General features: G+C 46.2%; 1 long non-coding RNA gene across 2 annotated transcripts in view; it reads right to left on the reverse strand.

Annotated features, from left to right (window-relative positions):
- Positions 1-5,942: 5,942 nt before the first annotated feature.
- LOC132360678 (uncharacterized) overlaps positions 5,943-22,617 on the reverse strand; it is a 68,741-nt gene continuing 52,066 nt past the window's right edge. For both annotated transcript variants that reach the window (XR_009501158.1, XR_009501157.1), the window contains one exon: positions 5,943-7,119. This is a non-coding gene — a long non-coding RNA (uncharacterized LOC132360678). The remainder of the gene's footprint in view (positions 7,120-22,617) is intronic.

The following is a 22,617-nucleotide window of genomic DNA, read 5'->3' on the forward strand; positions in this document are numbered from 1 at the left end:
GAGAACAGCATAGTGGTTAAGTGCACAGAATTTGTTGTCTAACCAAATGGGGTTGAATTCTGTCTCCACCATTTTCTCGTTTTGTGGCTATTTAACTTCGTGAGCCTCTGCTTGCTCTTCTGTAAAATGGGAGCAGTAATCCCTCCTCACAATTTCATTGCAAGGACTTGATGAGATTATATTTGTAAAACACTGAGTTTAGCACCAAATTATAGTGCATCACTCTATTAATGAGAGCTATCCTAGATTATATTAAGAGAAAATCCATCAGCACCCATAGAGGGTGTTGCTTTGGCACTAGGATGAGCTAGCAGTTTGCCACGAGGTTTTACTAGTTATGGCTACAGGGGAATTTGGACCTCAGGTAATCTGCCCACACACTACAGGAGAAAGAAAACATAAACATTTTTGTTGTTGTTATTTTAGTAGCTGGAGAAGCTGTCAGTTCTATTACTTATTTTCAAGAGAAAGTTTAGCAAAGAATACTCTAGGAGGCTGTTTTTTACATTCTATCTGAACCCCTTTCCTATCCCTTTTTTGGCATGATCTTAAAGTCCCCCAACCACAAAGCACAATTTCTACATGTTTAAGCTCCAGAAATGTGGTGTCCTTTCGCTTGCCCTTGCAGGGTTTCCTCCCACCCCATCCTCCCCCCAATGATGTTCTTACCAAAATAAGGCTCAGAAGAGAATCTCTTAACTCTGTCCAAAAGCTAAGCCCAAGAGAGGTCAAAGGTTCTCTGGTCAGTCACATTTCACCCAACTATTTTTAGCTGGCGTAGGGCGAAACAAGTTTCCCCAAAGATCTGGGCCCTGTGAAAGTTGGAAATTCTGCCAAGATGGAGGAATACAGCTCTCCCTGTTGGAAGAGAGAGAACAATTCCTTCCTTCATCGCCCCAGGGTATCCATTTGCTACCAACAGATCTTCCACCTGCTCTGTCTTGCTTGCATTTGATCACATTGGATTGGTCTGCTTATTTGCTGTTCCAACCCCAGCCTTTACCACTGAGCCTTTCCCATGGAGCTGTCAATGTGTCAACTCATCCTGTGGACCATCTCGTACCACGTTATCCTCCAGCCCCTGTGTTGGAAGCTTGCCGGGTTTCTGGAGTCTCAACCTGGACACACTTCTTTTTCCAGCCAGTGCACCTCACTCCTTGTTTCTCTCTTCTGAGAGCCCCAAGCTCGGCCATGCCCCTCTGTCTTTTCAGCCCCTTACTCCCACGTGGCTACATCAAGGGCAAGCATCTTCCTGCCCAGAGATATCTGCCCTTCCACATACTCCTACGTGACCTTCCACTCTCTGACCTCTGTTGCTGGAATCCCTTGAGTTAGAACACCAGAGATGTTTCCATGACTTTTAAGGCTTATATTGGCAAGGCATAAGGAGAAGGGAGTGAGGGACCAAGCTCAGAGTTTCTGCCTGACCCCAGATTGCTGCTGAGGGCAATGCCATGGGAAGGTGACCTCCCCACAGGCCCGGGTGCTATCCCAGTGGGATGACACCATTGGAGACTCAGTGTCAACTCTTCTGTTCCTCCACTCTTCAGGCAGGATACTGGGCAGATGGAAACTGAGTTTCAAGTTAAAGGATGTGGATAGAGCTCCATTCAGTGATTTATGGTCTAGGCCAGGGTTTTCAAAACTGTATAAAGAACTATTCCTGGCCAAGTTCCTTATTAGTCATATGTGTGAAATGGAAACATCACTTTGTCAGAAATATACTCCCCCCTACCTCCTCCCCAGCTATGTCTATAATCAAGTTCTGGAAATAGAGCTGGGTGTTGGGAAAGGGACTTAAGGGAAGGACACTTTACTAATAGAACTTGCATCACCCTGGCAGCGGCAGTTGCACCAAGCACTAATGGAAAGAGATCCTGGGGCAGTCAAAAAAAGGATAAAGCAACTTCATGCTGGCCTTGCCCCCAGAGGTGCTTTTCCATAAATAAATAGATTATGAATGTTTAAGCTTTCTCATTTGTCATTTTTAACTATTCAGCATTCATCTACTCTTCTGGTACCCAAGCCCCCTTTTCTTCTTGGGGAACCCCACCCTGTCCTCTGTTCTCGGTCCATGAGATTCCAGGGCAGCTCAAGAGGAAGCACATGACCCAGGCCTAAGCCAATCAGTGGAACCCGTTCTCCTGGGCATAGTGATTAGTTTAGGAACTGCCATCTGATCAAACAGATTCAATAAGATACCTTGAGGTTTTCCCTAGGATTTCTGGGAAAGAGACTCACTCTTTTCCCTTGAACCTCAAATCTGAGAGGTGTAGGGCCTGGAACTGCGGTTATTTTTCTGTCATGTGAAAACTGAGTCTGAAGCCAACATAGCAGAGAACAGAGCTGAGAGATGGAAAGTAATCAAGTCCTGACAACATATTCTTTTGGCCCTGAATCCAGTTGTGTCTGATGCTAGCCCTCAGGATCTTTTGGTTGCAGGGACCATTAGATTTCCTTTTCCTAAAGCAGTTTGAGGCAGATTTTCTGGCCCTAGTTGACAGTTATTGTTTAAAAGGACATATATGATTTAAATGGAACTAAAAGAGAGGAGGCAGAGCCAGCACTAGGCCTGTAATTTGCAAGCACAATCTGTGGCTCAGGTGCACAGACAGAGGCTTATCACACGCTTTAATGTGAGGAGAACACACAAGGATGTACTCAGACAGGAAGAGGAAGAGCCCCAGACAGGAAGTTCCCCCAGCAAACACCACCTCTTCAGAATTGAAATCACTAAAACACCATACCATTTCTATTGAGTTTAGTCTGTGTTACACCCCACTTTGTGTATTTAACGCAATAGTAAATACTGCTACTTTAGTAAAACTCCCCCATTTATATCGTTACAACTTGTAATTCCCTATAATTTACTCCTTTTCCTTATGAATTAATAAAAATGTCTATTAATCTGTGAAATGACTTCTAATTTAATCTGACTTCTCCCTCATTGTACTAATCGGAGTTCTTTAGAGAAACAGAACCAATGGGAGGTAGAGATAGAGATAGAAGACAAGAGAGAGAGAGTTTTTTCTTAACTGGCAGCAGGCAGCCTGGATTCAGGTAAGAGTTGATGTTACAGTCTTGAGTCCAAAGGTTGGACACTCAGGCAGAATTTCTATGTTGCAATTTGGAGACAGAATTCCTTCTTCTTCTTCAGGAAACCTTAGCCTTTGCTCTTAAGGCCTTCAACTGACTGGATGAGGCCCACCCACATTATGGAAGGTCATCTGCTTTACTTAAAATCAATTGATTGTAAATGTTAATCACATCCAAAAAATACCTTCACAGAAGTATCTAGACTAGTGTTTGACCAGATAGCTGGGCACCACAGCCTAGCCAAGTTGACACATCAAATTAACCATCACACCCAGATTGAGCCAATATTTCCGGCTCATCCACATATCAGTGAGGGTTCAACTCTGGATTCTCAGGCCAATACCAAGGTGGACTCTACAAATAACTTCCTCCTGTCAAAGTTCTATTAGTTCCCAGCATAGAAAATCCATAATGATCACTCAGTTCAGTCTGGACTGAATGCTTTACTACTTCTGTTGCTGTTAAAGTATGTAAATTAGCTCTTATTTATTAAATCTCCCTTGGTTTACTTTTCACTGTTTGCAGAATTCCCTTCCTAACACCATCCCAGAAAAGCACTTGAGCCCTGCCCCATGGCCCCCCAGTGGCTGAGGATGTGACCACTGTGTCCTAGTTGAAGGCAACCCAGCCTTGGGGTGTTGGCATGAGGCACCTCCAGCAGGAGAAAGCATTTGCCTCATGAGTTCTGCCTGTAGGAGAGCCTCAAGTGAAGCAGACATGAAGAAGACATTTCACCTGGCCTGGGTCTGCTAGGGAAACTGACCTGTGGTTCCCCATAAGCACAAGTTACTACAAATCCCTGTGCTTTCAACCAAAGGGCCTCACCCTGCCTTCTGAAGGTCTAGGATACATCTACTTACACTATAAGCCACGTACTTATTTTTATTCTCTCCAGTTACCTGCTCTAGGTTCCATCTTGGCATCCAGACCTGCGTTATGCTCCAGGATGTCTCCTTGAAGCAGCTACATTCCTACGCCAGGAGGGAACGGTGGTGGGCGATCAGCAGGCCCTGTCGGTCCACAGTATTGCTCTGCCTACAGCCTCGTAAGAGGTTTTTCTGAGGATGTTCTTTAGGCTTTGGTGCTATGGCTGATGATACCAGGTCAAAGCCTCCAATGATGCCTGCTCATCCCAAATCTTACATTTCCCAGACTCCCTTGCAGTTAGGTCGAAGCCATGTGACTGATTCTGGCCAAAGAGACGTGGACAGAAGTGATATCAGCCACTTTAAAGGCCCTTAAAAGCATCCCAGCAACCCTCCTGTTCTGTCTTCCCTGACTACAACAACCTTGATGTCACAAGTTTCAGATGGCGTAACAACTGAGATGTGAGGGTGTGTTTGTTACTGCAACACAGCCTTGCCCATGCTGACTAATGCAGAGCACAAGAAGGAGTGTTCCTCTGACCCATGGCCCTCCTCAGCTCAGGGAGCCATCTCACAGATGGGGGCTGTTCCCCACCATCTCTCCCAACCTCTGATGGAACAACCTTGGGCATCTGCTGCGCTGATGGTAGCAGGTCAGGAGCAGCATCCTTGTGTCTACAGCTGCCCAGGATCTACTCTGTGCCCAAATCCCTACAGAAAGTCTCAAACTGGTGAAATAATTGAACCACAGTAGGCTCTCCTGAAAAGGCTTTCACAGCTTTGAGCTCGGTTAGAAGGAAAGAAAGAGAGGACTTCAGGCCCTAAACCGTGTGGAATCCTTTCCATTTTAGTTGGAGATATCCTTGCTGGCGTTTAAAAACAGTCTTATCTGTTGAGAATTCATGCAACTTAAAGTTCCTACATTACAGAAAGCCTACCAGTCCTGCCACGCCGTGTGACCCATGCATGTGGGTGGGGCTGCTTGGTATTTTCATACTGTTGGAAACAGTGGCCTTGTTGATCTCAGAGAGTCCCAGATGAAGCTGATTTCGCTATTTTTAATCTCTCCAGAAATAAGCAAAGAAGAGAGGCCTCATCGCAAACAGACTGAACTTTACATAGGAAATACGTAGGTCTCCCGAGGCACCTAGAAAGTGTCTGAAACCCTAACAGCCTCCCTTCCTCCCCGACTCCACGACTCCCCTCTCCAGAGCATGTAGGCCCTGCACCCAGGGAGGCCTGGTAGAGGCAGGAGGGGTTGGAATCAGAACTTCAGCTCTGGCCTTGGACTGCCCAAACCAGCCCAGCCAGCCCTTTAGGGGGGTGGGGGGGGCGTGGTTTGCCTGAGAAACAGGAAGATATTTTGCCCACAACTTGAACCATGGCTTTGGGAAGGCTCTTTGTTCTCTCATCCCCATTATTTCGGGATTTCTGGTCCTCCTCTACTCTGCGCTTGTCAAACTCCAGGCATGGGGAGGATTTCAAACAGCACCATCAAGCCTCACATACACACACACACACACACACACACACACACACACACACACTGCAATCCCATTTGCCAGACAGCCCTGGGATTTGTGGCCAAGTATGGCCCAGTAAGAGCATCTAACAGGTCACATGGCCCCCAGCCTTCCCCACAAGCTCCAGTGCTAAAGCCCCAGCCAGAACCCTGGGCCTTGCTGGCAGCTGTGCCGCTGCGTCACTGTGGGAGGCGGGATGAGGCCCTGTAGCCTGCTGTGCCTCAGTTTCCCTGCCTGTCAGTTTGGACAACCATGACCACAGCTAATTCTGAATTGTCTGCCTGCTGGTGGGACCAAGCACTGGAGGGGGCTCAGATTTATGGCACGGAAGTCCCAGAATGAGTCAAAGAAGAGAGAGACCAAAATAGATCGGGAGCCGAGGGCCCAGAAAGGCAGCCAGAGAAGATTAGACACGCTGCAGAGAGAACCATCCCTATGACTTTATTGAGGGCTCTTGCTCATAAACAGCCAGTGTGTTATTTTAACTTCCACAGACCAGGTGGATCCTTGCCCAGGATGGGAAGTTTGGAATTGGAGCCATCCGTGGGCCCTGCTGCTGCTGAGGTCACCCCAGGAGCTGGGGCTCTTCCAAAGGAAATCAGCATGGGGCTCCAGGGCTTGGCGAAATGGCTGGACAGATGGACATCTCTGAGTGAGAAAGTCATGGTTCTGAGGCAGGGAGGAGTGGCAAGTGCCCCCCCCCTGCTGCACCTCTGCTGGTGGGAGCAAGTCTTTGTTTATGGGAAATTTCTGCTGAAAAGTCCTTCTTCCCTTACTTTTGCTTCTTGATCTCACGAATCCACGTAGAGGGCAGTGGGCCAGGAGCACACACATGGAAAAGTCCGAGAACTGCTGCCATAGTTCCCATCCTTGGCAGCACCCCGTCCCCAGCCATCCCCAGCCGTGACTTTCCCTCTCACATCCTGACCTCACATCCTCTGTCTCATTACCGCATCCACCTGGCCCTCCCGGCCATTTGCTCCTTTTCATCTTCCCTTTCACGTGGAGAGCAGCGCTGGCAGGTGTCTTCCACCCTCATCTTCCCCTGGAGCTTCAGGCAAAAATGAAACTTGATTCAAGTTTGCCGGCAACATTGTCCAAAGCCAGTCTTGCCCTTTTGTAGATAGGGGCTCACACATATCTCATTTCAGCTCTGAAGACCCTTTTTTCCCCTCTCGCTGTCTGCTCTCAACCAGCCATCCATTTCCCGCTCATCTCTGCTGAAATGCTCCCAGCCAAGTCAAGCCAAGCCAAGCAGCTGTCTGTGGGCTCACAGACCCTCCAAGGATGAGGGTCTCTTCTGTGGCTACCAGATTGCACCCTGATGCCAGCCAGCTCCTGGCATCTGCCACTGGCCCTCCCAAGATGGTAGCCTGGGGAGACACAGCCCAAACCCTTGATCCAGTCTCTTCCCAGTCCAGCTCTGTTGGCAAAATGAAATTCCCTGATGAAGAAAAGTCAGCCTGGACTGCCCATGATGCATCTATGGTAACTGGGCAAACCACTTGTCCTGGGTTGGTCAGTGCTTGGGGGCTTACTAGTGGGCCAGTATAAGGAAGGAGGTAGGAGGAAGAAGTCCAGGGCAAGTGTCAGATCTGGGGACAAGCCATTCATTGCTGGCAACATGTCTTTATCTGGAAAACAGCACACAGGAACACAGTGAAAAAGAAGCTTTTAAAGCCCTCCGTGATGTAACCCCATCCCACCACAGCTCCAGTCTGCTCTGAAGGCCTTCCCCCACCTGAATTCCACCTTGGCCAGACATACAAACCCACCCTACATCCTGCTTATTCCTGCTCTCTGTCCTTGCTCCTTCCATTCCCTTTGCTCACAATATCTATCTAGATTTTGCCCATCTTCTAAGGCCCTGTTCCAAGCCTGCCCTCGCCCCAAACCCCAACCCTTGGCCAAACCTCAGAGAAGCCTGGAGCCCACACCCATCTCCTTCTCCACTCGTGGTACTTTTTTGTCCACTCTACACAGTTTACTTCTTCTTGGATGGCCATCCCATATGTTCTCTCTTTCAGATGTGTTGGTCTTTGTCTCCCTGTGTGTCCCCAATCTTGTCCCCAAATTCTTGTCCCAAGGACACCTCCCCAGTGCTCTGAACACTGTAGGGCTTTAGACAATACTTACGGATTTGATTGGTTATCCAAAAAGGAATTTAAGTGATCAGAAAGATACATCAGCTGGAAGAATGATAGAATATTCAGTGAAACTGAGTGTGGGTCCAGGTGGTCCTGCTTAGGGGAAGTGGTGTAATGGGTTTTCCTTTCTAGGCTGACCTCTGATAGTCCTAGGATCCCACAGAGGCCCATGGAAGGTGGTGGTTGGGTGAACCGTGTTCTGCAACCCAAGGGCACCATAAATGCAAAGGAGAGAGCTGAGCAATGTTAGCTTCACAACTCCAGGTGATGAGAACGGTATTTATAGACTCAGTGACATGTTTGAAGCAGTGAGTCCCAGAGGCTAATATTTCAAGCTGGACATCCTGAGACCCTGACGTTCTGTTTTTATTCTCCTCCCCATCCTTCCCTCCTGTAGCCCCTGGAACTTTCCATGCAGTTTGGACAAGAGCATGAAACCTCTATTGTTTCTCAATCCTTACTAGTGCTAGGGAAGGATTGAAAAACTGCTTTGTGGAAGGATGATTGGTGATGAGTGGAAAACATTCTGAGGCCTCAAAATGACATTTGCCATTACACCGAAACTTCCAGTAGAGAATGTCAAATTTCTAGGCAGAGAGGAAGGCCTATCTGCCCTCAGAGAACTCCAAGGGCAACGGGGCTGGGAGTAGGAACAGTAAGTCCTTGTTTGCAGATGAACCCATCTGAGCCCAGAGGGTCCAGAATGTCTAGAGCCACCTATTTAAGAATTTTCTTTCTCTCAAGACCATTTTTATATTGGATAAAATTTCCAGAGGAAAATCTATAAACAGAGGGTGGGAACCTAAAACTACTATTTATATGGCCCAGAATACAAATGGAGAAATCAGTGTTTTCCCTCATAGCAATCTAGAAAGTACTAGCCACAGAACAAATTACAAACAGCTACACAAGCATTAGGGAAGTCCCATAGATCATAGGGGATGGAAAATAACCATGAGATCATCATGCTCGTCTCCCCAGGGGCCTGGACAGCCAGGATGCAGCTTCACCACCCCCCTTCGGAGAGTGTTTCACCTTTCTCTTGCTTTGGACTGTGAAAAGAGTTCCGGATTCATCGTCCATACATTCCCCCACCCCCATCCCCAGACAGGCAGCACCTACAAAACAGAGCTCCTCATGCTTGGAAATTAAGTCCAGAACATTCTCGACTGTGTGGTTTTCTCGTTGTTTGTAAACAATGCTGGATGCTCACCCCCCATGTTGACCAGCACTATGGACCAGCCAGATCTGGCCAAATTGAAACATCAGATCCTGCTTAGACTTCAGAGTCTAAGCCCGACTTTTAGAAGCGAGTCAACAGGAAAAAAGTTGTACCTGTTTTCATGCCAAGAAAAGCTGATATCCGGCAACGTGGTAAATATATAACCCTGTTGTATGTTATATACGAAAGTCATTAAGAGAGTAAATCCTAAGAGTTCTCAACACAAGGAAAACAATTTTTTTCTATTTCTTTTTTTCGTATCTATGTGAGTTGCTGGATGTTCTCTAAACTTACTGTGATAATCGTTTCATGATGTCTGTAAGTCAAGTCATTATGCTGCACACCTTAAACTTACACAGTGCTGTGTGTCAATTGTATCTCAATAAAACTGGAAGGGAAAAAATCTAGTTAATACTTATCCTCTAAATTTAGGTTAGTCAAAGGATAAAAATGGATTTACTGGTGATGATGATGGAGGGATATGAAGCATTACGAGTTCTGCTTTCTTCTCTTTTAAATGAAAAAACAATGTACAGTTGCCAAGAACAAACACAAACTGCACAAAGAAACAAACAAAAAACATTATATAAGTGGAGGAAAAAAGAAAAAGAAACGCAAATATCCTGTACCCAGAAAACAAACAAAAATAATGATCTAAAAATAACTTGAAAACTTTTGTTTTCACCAATGCAAAACACACATACACATACGTGTGCACACACTTTTTTCCCCTCCTAATTACAAAAATAATAAATGCCCAATGCAGAAAACTTGGAAAATACAGAAAAAACACAGCTGGAAAACTATTGATAGTATTTTGTTGTATTACTTTCCAGTATTTCTTCATGAATAGTCACCTATATATGAATAGTATAATATATACCAATGCATAGTATATAGTATATTGTACGTAATATATATTATATTATGCTATATTATATATTACATAATATATAATTATATAAATGAAGAGGGATATAGAATTCTTTACATATAAAATATTCATTCTTTCATATATATTCTTACATGTTTATATAAAATTTCACATAAAATGTTAAGAAATTCTCAATTTTGTTTTTTTATTTTTACTCTTAGGTAACATACATTAATTATAGAAAAATCGGAAACATGCTTGAGCTGAAAGAAAGAGGCGAAAATTATGTCTATTCCTCTCATTCAAGAAAGACCACTTTCGTTTGCTGTGTGCCCTTCCCATTTATTTTAAATATATATTCGTAAGTATGAAATGATATGTCAAATTATACAGATGTAGCATCATGATACTTGTTTGATTTCGTAGGTATGCTGGGGCAATACCAATGAACATCTTAAACTGTTGTATTTTCCTTTCCCTGGGAGTCACCTTGTGCTATGGCTTCTTCTTGTGGAGGGGACACTGTCTGTGATGATGGGCCACTGCCCGGCCTCCAGGGTCCACGCTGACTCTTGAGGAATCCTAAATTTTAAAGGCTTCCTTTTCCATTACAAGAGCAGAGCCAGGAGGTCTGATAACGGAACTTACTGTAAGCTACAGTGCAGAAAAGATGGTAGGCAACCCCTCCGCAGGCGGGAGGGGACCGCGGAAAGCTCTTTCGGGTCAGGAGGAGAGGCAGAGGAGGGAGAGGAAGAGGGGCAGCAGTTAGACAAGCCAGGCCTTTCCTGCCCCCCTTCCTTGACATCATATCTTGAGGATTGGGGTGCTTTCAACATCTAGAGGGAGTTTGGGGGGATCTAAAAACATCTGAGTCAGGCCTTGCTTTTCTGAGATATCGCTTGAGGAGATTTCAAGTCTCTTGGGTTCACCTGGCACCGATCCCGCACAGGGCCATAGGATGGGTAAGAAATGACAGCAGGAAGTGGCGTAGGTCTTGGCACATTGGCATGAGTCTCACAGCTCGCTTGGGTGTCTCAGGGATTCCGGATTCCCTTGCAGGCCCAGCACAGTAGCAGAAGCACTGAGAAAAGGCCTGGGGTTGGGACCAAGAGGCCCCAGTTATCTCAACCTTCCACCTTAAGTCAAGGGAGGAGGTGTGTGGTGAATACACTAACTTTCAAATACAGTTCAATTTAAGGGCCATTTATTGAGTTCCCACCTTACACAAGAAAGGCAAAGATGAGACTTCCCCTCAACGAGCTCAGTATTTGGAGAGTTGAATTTTTTCTATACCACTGTGGTACACACGTTACTAAAAGTCAGATTAAGGCAGGTGCTGGGGGAGCCTAGATATGGGACCAATTCCACAGATGCTCTGCTACTGCATTGGGCCATCAGCCTCTGAGAGGCTAGCCCAGGCATTGTCCCCTCATCCTGTTTCTATGACCTTTGTCTTCTCCCCTACCCTCCCTGAGCCCAGCCTCATCACCTTCTCAGTCCTCCATCCCAATCTGTTTTAGGCAACTTCTCTTCCACCCCTGCTTCCATGAGTCTCGGGGTGTTCATGGCAGTAGCAACCTAGGGTAGATAGGGCCAGGCCCTGAGGCTATGGTGAGAAAGTCACGGAAATGGGACCAGAATAATAACTGGGGTAGAAAATGGATAATAATAATTATTATTATGATTCATCACTTATAATTAGTCTTACTATGTGCAAGGCACTGGTTGGAGTGCTTTTCATGTAAATTTTGAATTCATACATTTGTGTTAACTCATACATTAACTCATAAGTGAGTTACCATCTAAGTGACATACCATCTATGTGACAACCTATAAGGGAAGTGTGACTGTGAGTCCTCCTCTTAGGGATAAGAAAACCTAGGCACAGACAGGTTAAAGTGACTTACCCAGGGTCACAGAGCTAGTAAGTGAAAGGTAGTACCCCATCCTGGCAGGCCGGCTCTAGATCCTCACAGTAGATGACAGTTGGGGACACCGAAGTCTCTGAGCTATAACAAGGGACATGGCTGCATGTAGTTTGGGAAGGCAGGCTGTCACAAAGAGGTCCCCCCAAATCTAAAACTATCCTTAAGCTTCTGGGAGATCTCCCAGTAAGAAGGGGGTTTAGGGTGCCTGTGGCTCCTCTTTGGCAGCTCTGGAAACTGAGACCTGGGGAGGTTAGGGCTGCATGGCCCACAGTTGCAGAGGCAGCTGCAAGAGAGTGGAGTTTGCACCTGCGATGCACACTATCGGGGTAGAGCCAGCATCCAGGGGGGCATACGTGTCCACACCTGCACAGGCACTTCTGGGGCAAGGCAGGAGTGGCGAGCCCCCCACTGAGGAATGAAGCCAGGGAAGGCGCCCTTTGTCTCGCTCCAGAGTGCTTTGTGGGTGTTCTCCCATGTGCTTGGCACCTGAGCTGCACTGATTGGCTGACAAGCCTCTCTGCCCAGCATCCAGGGACTGTGTCTCCGCTTGCCGGCAGGCCAGCGGGAGGTCAGCATCCACCAGAGGAGCCTGGTTCTTCTTGCAGAGGCACATCAGCCCATTTGGCTTGCTGCAGTGAGTGGTTCCCCCGGGCACCCGGAGCCAGAGGCCCCAGGGGTTCATAACAGATGGGCCTGTGGGACCGGCCACGTCCTTTCAATGCTTTATCTCATTCAGCTTTGGCAGTGACCCGGTGGAGGAGCCAGGCATGCTCCTCTCAGTGTCACAGATGAGGAAACCGAGGCTTAAGGTCAAAGCTAGAAAATGAGGTTTCGGGAACCTCAAATGAAATCTCCTGGCCCCTGTAACAAACCGTCTTCATATATATCTTCACACATACCATACTGTCCTGAGCACCCACAGCGTTTAAAACACCAAGCAGAACAGGGATCTTTGGGCCTAAATCGGCCTGGTGCTGGGACCCAGTTTGGGGGTCAGACTTAGGCCTCCTAAGTGGCAGGTCCTTTACACTTATTATCTTATTTAAACCAACCCTTGCTGCAAACTTGTGAACTAGGCATTATCGTCCCCATTTGGTAAATTAAAAACAAACAAGACTTCAAAAGGTAAAGTAACTTCACCAAAGTTACATAAATGATAAGGTTAGATTTTTAACCCAGGTATGTCTGACCCCAAAGTCTGTGCTATTTCTCTTTCTCCATCAAGTATCGATACAAGCTTAGCCATTTATGTAGAAAGAGAAACCTTGGGCCAATAACTTAACCACCCGTAGCCTCGGTTTCCCATCTGTAAAATGGGTATGATGCTGATAGCTCACTTACCTATCTACCTCACAGTTCTGTTCCAGTGGTCACATGAGCCCATGAATAGGAAAGACCTTTAGAACTTTAAGGCACTGTGAATAAATGGTATTAATCCTCACCTTGAACTTAGAAGTTATTATGGCTTTCTACTATCTAACCTTGTTGGTATCCAGTGGTACACTTCAATTTAGCCTATCTAGTTTATTTTCCACATTCCTGTTCTGATGGGCTAGTCTCTGCTGCTGGCTCTAAATTGTATCATCGGTGTTGTTCTCTACCCAGCAGTTAGTATCACCTCTTCCACACTGTCCCTCAGACATGCCCCTTACTACTCAGTTGTAGGTGTTCTGCAATGATCTTCCTTCTGGGACCCCAAGGGAGCAATCCAGATGCACTCTTTTCTAGTAGTGTGATGGTCAACATTTACCAACTGGCTTCCCACGTGTAGGACTGACATGAATGTTCGTTGATAATTGCATTTACAATCATAAGTAAGTCAAAAGTGAAACAATAAAGATGAATTCCAGAACTTCACTCATTTGTCAACATCAGGAGCGACTTCTTTGCTGAATTTGATAGTTATTTTTGAGTACTGGAAGAATATGACCTTGATTTGTTGTGTCATTCACAAAGTCATTGCTACAGATGCAGCACACTTTTATGTTTAATCTGCCTTATTAACATTTTCTCTATCACTTTCTTAAGTCTAGACAATCAACAAAACAATAAAGCCCCAATTTGTAGAGTGTGCCAGTTTCTGTGGTGCAAGGAGTCTCACCATGGCTAATTCCCAACTACCCAATGTGATGTTACTGAATGTGAAATTGGGAAGAGGAGCATAGGGACATAGCACTATGTAGTATTCCCAGTATATTGATGTAATAGCAAATAACTCAAGAGCGTAGGTAATAGCAAAGGGTAGCGAAATAATTAGGATGCAATCTGTTTTTTACTATTGATTACCTTTGTTTTTAATATCATTTACTTAATTATAAGTTTATATAATTTAATTTGCCATAATGGCTGTGTTGAACAAGCAGCTTGCAAAATTCCTGAAAATCTAACAATCAGCTAACGCAAGCCAGCTCCAGCACACCACTGTCCCTTCCCTCCTTCTTTTTAGTTTCTATGGGCCTCATGCCATCTGATGGCCACACCCTTCATTAAAAAGCTCCAGCTAGACCAGGTCCACAGGAATCAAGAGAAAATTATCCAATGCTCAGCTTCCCCAAATAAGCAATGTCAACGGCTTCAGTCCAGTGGAGTGACTTAATGATCTGTTTCCTTCAATAAACTGTGATTTCTGAACTTAATTCAGATACCTGAGCATCACCGTAAGCTGAGAATGAGGCCTGAAGGCGTTCATGATGTAATATACTAGGTTTAAACTTGGCAAGCGGATGACATTGTGACAAATGGATTTTCTTAGGCCGATTTTAGGAGTCTGGGGTGTTTTTTTAAGAGTTAAGCCAAGGCAAAAAATAACCCTTGCAACACATCACTTCACAGCTGGTCGGCCTGGGAGGAGCTATTCTGGGATATCCAAGCTAAGGTGCCTCTTTAAACTCCAGGCAAACTGGAATCAGGATGTGGGGTTTCTATTCTTGTCTGTGTCAAGGACTTGCTGTGAAATCCCTCTCCAGTTAGTGCCCTGGCTGGTGCCTCAGTTTACCCTCTGGTGAAATCAAGTCAACTGCCTTAGCTGAGGTCATTAGACTTGAGCTCTGGGGAGTGAAAAACATCATTGCTAGGGCTGCCAGAGGGTTTGGAGCATCCACTCAAGGCTTTCTTCATCAGTGGAGACTCTAGGAGGAGCTCAGTTTTAGATGAAATCTTCTAAGAGACAACAAATGAGCAGGGTCTAACAGAGAGGAACAGGAAAAGCAGTAGAAGGTAAAGGAGGAGGTGGGCCTCCAAATGACATCCAGGGAAAATGTTGGGCCAGGAGCTAGAGGAACCTGGGCCCCATGTTCACTTCTCTAGGACAGAGTGCATGCAAAGGGTGAGTTAGTTACAGAAGAAAAAGCAGGCGAGATGGATTTAGTGGTACCTTTTGTTTGGGTTTGATGAGATAGTTTCCTGCGTAGAAAAGGAATGTGATCAAAGTTATAATTCTGAGACCTGCGTGGAAGACGACCAGGGAGTAGGTAAACTTGAAGGCAATACCATCCTGGAAAACACCCCTGGAACTGCGTCCTGGGCTACTGTGTAAGTAACCTCTCTCCTGTTCATCACCTGGCATCGTAGTTCTCAGAGAACAAGACTGTCTCCTCAGGGCTTCCCTGGTGGCGCGGTGGCTGAGAATCTGCCTGCCAATGCAGGGAACACGGGTTCGAGCCCTGGTCTGGGAAGATCCCACATGCCACGGAGCAACTAGGCCCGTGAGCCACACCTACTGAGACTGCGCGTCTGGAGCCTGTGCTCTGCAACAAGAGAGGCCACGATAGTGAGAGGCCCACGCACCGCGATGAAGAGTGGCCCCCACTTGCCGCAACTAGAGAGAAAGCCCTCGCACAGAAACGAAGACCCAACACAGCCATAAATAAATAAATAAATAAATAAATAAATAATAAAATTAAAAAAAAAAAAAAGACTGTCTCCTCTGTTGAGAGCTTGATCCGGCCCTTTGGATGAGGAAGCATTATAAGTGATCGCTGTGTACTTCTGTCCAGTTCTCCCCATGCCTTGGACTTCTACCATCTCACTCTTCTTGCCAGCAACCTAGAGGAGAAGGACCACTATCCTAATTTTAACATAGGAGCAACTGAGACTTACACTAAGTGACTTGCCCCAGATCACACTGAGGCTCAACCCATCACTCAGTGGCCGCAAATCCTGCAACTCATCCACACCAAGCTGTCTCTACCAAACCTAACTAGCTAGTCAGCTTTTCCCATCCACAGGCCAGACACATTTTGAAATAAAAAGCCGACTGATCTCTAGAAAAACTGAAAGGCCAGTTCCAGTTGTCAAACACTACAAGCTAGAGAGTTTCTTCCAAAAGTTCTATGGGAAGCCTGAGGATTCTGAATTCCAAAGCCATCCGAATGTGGATTTCCTCTATAAAGAGACCGTCCCTCCCCGTGAAGAACATACCCTTCTCCATGAAGCTAGTTCCATGTTTCCTAATAACTTTTGCTTACACCACAAAATTGTCATAGATTATGGAAACACAAAGGCCTTGGAAAAAAAAATGTCCCGAGGCCCCTGGAAGTCATTATTTTTTCCTTTAGCAATTGCTGAGTTAAGCAGTAAAAATATGGTTTCCATCTTGCACCCTTCCCACTCGCCGCACACACACACACACACACACACACACACACACACTCACACAGATGATCTGCTGGACATATGTTCAGAAGAAAGCAGGGACATGGGGGTGGGAGAAGATTCACATGCCGTGAGTCAAGAGCTCGAACATTTGAAAAGAAGAAGTGGGAGAGGGCGGGGAGTTTGCAGCCCTGGAAATGGACTATCCAAAGGATTTATTGCTTTTGAGTATCTCACAAGGCATTTTTTTTTTATAAAAATCTGTAACTTATGGCTTTTTTTTTTTTTTTTTTTTTTGTATAGGGCAGTAAACAAGAGCTCTGAAAGGGGAAGGAAGCCAGGAGAAAGCCAGCTCCATTAGTCACGCAGCTGCATATCCTGTCACAAAGAACCCCAGTTGAGTAATCGCCCAAAATATGCCTGTTATTTTTTTTCTGTCAGAAAAAAATGGGGCCTGCCAAAATGTACTGTAAAAAAAAAAGGGAAAAAAATCTGGTCTCTCAGCCCCAGAGGGGGAAAGGAAAAGAAAGAAGAAACAGGCGTAACTTCTCAGCACTCTTCTAACCCCCTTTCCAACTTATCTTTAAAAGAAAAAGCCTTCAGACTCTTCACAGCGATGGAGCCAGCTTGAAAAAAGCTGGCTCTGTGAGATGTTCCAGGTCTCAGAGTCTATGCAGTTACATGGTGCCGAGAGCTCAGTAAGAAGAGGGAAGGTAAGAGAGACGAGGAGGAGGAGGACAGGCCCAGGGGGAGAGGAGAAATGAACAGGCAAAGGACAGGGAGATTGAACCAGGCCTCTGATAGACTAAGTGGGTGAGCTAAGTGTCCCACAGGGAACCTGTGGCAGCCCATACCAGTTTCGTGAGCATGGCATGGGCCCAGCCAGTGGCCAAGCATGCTTCATAAGCTTTTCTGATGGCCTCAGCGAAACCACCATTGTCTCCGGCCTCCACCATGCCCTAGGCTGTTTGGGCCACAGAATGAACAATAAGAATTTGTGTAGCAGGACATCTGACTCTGGGGAAGTCTGAAGAACAGGAGCTGGGGAAGGACCAGAACTGCCTACAATCTCAGGAATTTTCCCGGATTGGCTTTTCAAAACCCCTGGATGCAAGGCTCCTGGTGGGGAAATGGAAGCACAGCAAACCAAGGTGTTCTAAAGCCTGGTTCGGTTGCTGCCTCTGTGCCACGCCCTTGGTCCCCTGGTTCTCAGGACCGGGACACAAAGGATGGTCAGTCCAGGCACAGAGTACTCTTGGAAAGTCACAATTTCCCTCCTGCTCACATTCTGATCCATCAAAGTTGTCCATGGGGAATGGGCTTTCTTAACCCAGTTGACAAAAAAAAAAAAAAGCAGGACGCCTTCCCCTTAAGAAAAAGAACAGAGGCCTACAGGGGAGGAACAGACAGATGTACTGCTTTTGCTCTGGGATCTCTGGAGCCTGTGCCAGAGGAGAGATCCCAGCCCTGCTTCAGCTCCACAGAGCCAGGCTGGGGGAAGATCCTTTCCAGGAGCACCTCTAGCCACCTGGGTCCTAATTTGGCTGCTTGGCAATTTGGGGCCAAGGGGACTCCAGCCCCAGGTACCGAGTCAATCCCCATGCCTGATTGCTTCTCCAGCAACTGACTACAGGAAGGCCCTGATTTTACCAAAATCAGCCCTTCCGGGCCTTTGAGCCCTGCCCATCCTGTCTGAGGCGCAGTCTCAAAGCCAGTCTTGAGCTTCACTACCCAGCCCTGGCCGCTGCTTCCCCTGGGAGAGCTAATTAACACCTAAAGCCATCCAAACGATGCTGGCAGCTTCCTGCAGAGAACTGGCCTGTGAGGTGGAAGAGCAGATTCTCCTCCCCGGCTTCACTGCTGATTTGCTATGAAATTTCAGGCCACTCAAGTGAACGCTCTGTGACTATTTTTTCCTCCCTTAGAGATTTATCAACTATTAGTCAGAGCCTCTATATGCCTGCAAGGTGCGAGGTACTGGGAATTCAATGGTGGAGAACACAGATCTGGTCCCTTTCTTCATGTGAAACCTGGGCAGCCTTTTCCGTACCTGCTGCAGCATGTAGGCTGCCCAGGTTTCACATGAAGAAAGGGACCGGAAAGGCTCATGATTTCTTGAGTTTCCTGAAACTAGCTCCTTGGGTGGATGAGTCTGGGGGTTGAGGGTTGGGATAGGAGCAAATATAACAAAAAATAAATGCACTGCAATTTTTAGAAAAACAAAACGCAAATACTAATACTAGCATTTCCAAAATGCTTCTAGACAGAGGACTGCCCCAAGCCACCTGATCATAATGAAAATTCTAGCAGGGCATTTGGAATTCCCTCTGTTAGACATTCCAGCTCGCTGGGACATGGAAAGGGCCAAGACTGCTTAATGATGCACAAACTATGTTGATGTTGATGCCCATCATCTAGCTCACATCAAAGCCCAGTTGCTGGACTGACCCGTGGGGACTCCTTCCTTGTCTCAGCTTTAGTTGCAGGAATTACTCGAGGGCTGTTGTCTCCCTCAAGGCTCAGCCCTTCTTGAGGCCAGGTCCTTCATATAAACCAAGACTTCAAATCAGAAACGTCAACACAAGCCCATTGGCTAATGCTCCAGGTCTGACGGGCCTGGCACATGAGCATGGGGGGAGGTCCTCATCCCCTGATTAGCAGGTGAATGAGGTCTCTGGAGGTGCCCACCCGCATGCGGATTTCCCTTTGTGGTGACAGTGACATCTGAGTCACTGAGCGTGGGGCTGCCATGTAGCTTCACGCCCTCCCCTCTGTGCCCCGGAAGGGGACTGGGGGCAGGTCCTCACAGCAGAGAAGCCTCCACTTCCTCCCAGCAACACTTCTCAGCCTCGTCAGGCCTTGCAAGCCTGCGGTTGACAGGCACCCAGGTGATGAAGTCTTTCTCAGCCCGTTCTTCTCTCATTAACCCTTTGAGGTTTCTAAGCCGACAACTCAGCATCTTCCAGGCTGTGGGGAACATGTTTGCCAGGTACACCTTCCAAACAGCTGATTAAGATGCCAGGCGGTCTCTGGTCGGAGGAAAGTCCAAGGGGGCTGCTGAAATGACTCACTAACTTAGCCCCTGTCCTTTGGGGAGCTCTATCCTGTCAGCGAAAGGCCTTCAACAGAGGATGCAGATGGAGAGCCAAAAGGGAAAAGCTCTAAATGCCAAAAAACCCAAAAAAACCAAAAACTCCACACATTCCAAGTGGGGTGAGGGAAGGGGCTGGGGGGAACTCTTTCACCTGCCAGGGCTTAGGGGTCCTGTGCTCCAGACTCTGCTTAGGAATCAAGCCCAGCAATGTTGGTACATCATGCTGGTGACAAGTGAGCATGAGGGGCAGACTCACAAGGCCCTCAAAGTCCACCCACCAGCCTATTCCTTGGTGCCCTCAGCCCTGATGCTGGGGGATAATGTAACAAGAGCCTTCAAGTATATGAAGAGTCAGTGCCTGACAAAGCACTTACTGACCAAGGAAAAATTAACTTCAGGTGCAGCAGGAAAGGTCTGGTACCAAGAATGTCTGGGGTTTTGAGACACTGGAAAAGATTGCTTAATACTGTAATTGGGCTCCCTTCCCTGGAAATATCTGAAAATAGGATAAGTACTCCCCAGTCTTGGATGGGTCAGCTGTGCCTTGAGGTGAGGGGATGGTTACATCGACCCATGGAGAGAGCTTGCCAGGAACTTTGAGTCTGAAATGGTACATTTTCATATGAAAAAAAAATTTTTTTTATTGTGGCAACATATACATAACATTCAATTTACCATTTTAACCATTTTTAAGTTTACAGTCCAGTGACATTGAGTACATCCACATTGGTGTGCAGCCATTACCACCATTCACCTACAGAAATTTTTCATCTTCCCAAACTGAACCTCTGTACCCATTGAACACTGACTCCCCTTCACTCTCTCCCCGGCCCCATTCTGCTTTCTGTCACTATGAATTTGACTGCTCTAGGTACCTCATATTAGTGGAACCAGACAATATTTGTCATTTTTTATATGACTGCCTTATTTCACTTGGCATAATATCTTCAAGGCTGATCTATGTTGTAGCATGTGTCAGAATTACATTCCTTTTTAAGGATGAATACTATTCCATTGTATGCATATGTCACATTTTATCTATTCACCTGTGATGGGTGTTTGGGTTGTTTTCACGTTTTGACGATTGTGAATAATGTTACTATGAACATGGGTGTACAAATATCTGTTCAATTCCCTGGCTTTCATTGTTTTTGGTTATATACCCAGAAGTAGAATTGCAAGAAGAAAAACTTCAAAAAGCATTGTGGCCTGGGAGAAAAGATGTCAGTATGCTCATATCACAATCCTGTATGGAGAATAGACACTTTAAAAAATGAAGCTACTAGTGGGAAGCACCCACATAGCACAAGGAGATCAGCTCTGTGCTTTGTGTCCACCTAGAGGAGTGGGATAGGGAGGGTGGGAGGGAGATGCAAGAGGGAGGGGATATGGGGATATATGTATATGTTTAGCTGATTAGCTTTGTTATAAAGCAGAAACTAACACACCATTGTAAAGCAATTATACTCCAATAAAGATGTTAAAAAAAAATGGAGCTACCATCGGGCTTAGGTAAGAGAGCTAAGGAAGCATGGAAGAGGGAATCAGTGGGTTGCTGGATCAATCTGGGAAGGCTTCACAGAGGAGATGAAATTCGAGCTGGATTCTGACAGATGACTAGGAGTTTGCCTGGTAGAAAAACTGAAAAAGGGCAGGAAAAGAAATAACCCTCTTTTTTAGAAAAAAGAGTAGACAGACTGTTAGAAGAACATGTCCTTTGACCCTGCACTGCACTGGTAAGAATTTCCCTGAAGATATACTCACACATATACACCCAAGACATATGTCCAAAGATCCTCATCGCAGCAATGTTTGTAAAACTATAAGCTGGAAGCAGCCTCCATGCCCATCACCGGGAAACTGTTTAAATAAGCTATGGTACAGCCATATGACGAATTAACATGCAGCTATTAAAAAGAACGAAGGGGGTCTCCATGTGCTGATATGGCAAGAATTCTAGACTTATTTTTAATTAAAAAAAGATGTCAGCATATATCTAAATTCTTTCCCTGAAGACTACACAAGAAACTGTTAGCAATCATTACCTTTGGGAAGAGCAACTGTGGTTTAAGGGTAGAGAAACTTAAGTTTCGTGATATCCCTTCCTATGCTTTTTTTTTTTAAAGCCATGTACATGTACTGCATTAAAAGAAATGTTAGCAGAACTCTCAGGTGATAGGATTATGGGGCATTTTTATATTATGTATGCTTTCCTTATTTAAAATATTTTAAAGACAAAAGCAGCTATTTTTCTGGAATGGTTTCGTCCCACTGGCTCCTAAAGGGTGGAATAGATGCTTAAAGGGCCAGCCTTCTGAGGAGTTTCTCTTAGAACTTTGCAAGGATTCCTTTCAAGACAGAATGGTGTCCTCGAATTCAGAAGAGAGAACATGAGGGGCAATGATAAGAGGAACAGGCCAAAGTTTAGGGTGAGGGAAGTAAGGAGTCAGGGGACCTCCCAGAACGCCTGCCCATCTGTCTAGGGATCCTGGGGACCTCTACATCTTCTGCACTTGCTGCACCCCTCATGGGTACCCATGTCTCCAGGACAGAGACCCAGCCTCACAGGGTTAATCCACATGCTTCGCTTCACTGAGCGCAGTGGAGGAGGCTCACTGTGGAGAGGGGAGCAGAGGGGCCCAGCCCACCCCATTCCAGGCAGCATTAATAAAATGCAGGTGTTTTTACAGTTTCATTACAGAGCAGGGAAGAAAGGGTTTCAACTGCAGCAAGCATATAGAAATATAGAAACAAGAGCCGAGCGCGGTGAGGAAAAATGTGTCTGCAAATAATGAGAAAGCATTTTGGAAAGAGGGCTGGCTTTGGGGTTAAGAGGAATGTAGCAGTTTCTGGCACAGGCCTACCCTATAGCTGTGTGTGTGTGTATGTGCGTGTGTGTGTGTACAGGCTCCTGTTCTGCGGCACACTCAAAGACACACACACACACACACACACACACACACACACCGCTCCTCCACCACCACCACAGATCTTTTCCCAGCAACACCTCAGACACCTTGAGTTTGGCCTTCACTCACTTTGCCACGGGATTGGTTCTGACACTCCTGGGCCAATGTGGTCTGCCTTTTCTCCGCTGCCTTCCTCTCTCTGGACCCTGCACCCATGCACCTCCCCTTTTTCCGACCAACATCTTTTCTTTCTGGGGCCTTTGCTGGACTGTGTCTCCATTGGCCTGCCCGGGTTTCTTCATCCCCCCTCGACTTTGCATCCAAGCAGGCATTTTGTGAGCCTGACTCCCCACTCCCTTTCCCAA

The sequence above is a fragment of the Balaenoptera ricei genome, chromosome 2 (assembly GCF_028023285.1).
Source record: "Balaenoptera ricei isolate mBalRic1 chromosome 2, mBalRic1.hap2, whole genome shotgun sequence".
NCBI lineage: Eukaryota > Metazoa > Chordata > Mammalia > Artiodactyla > Balaenopteridae > Balaenoptera > Balaenoptera ricei.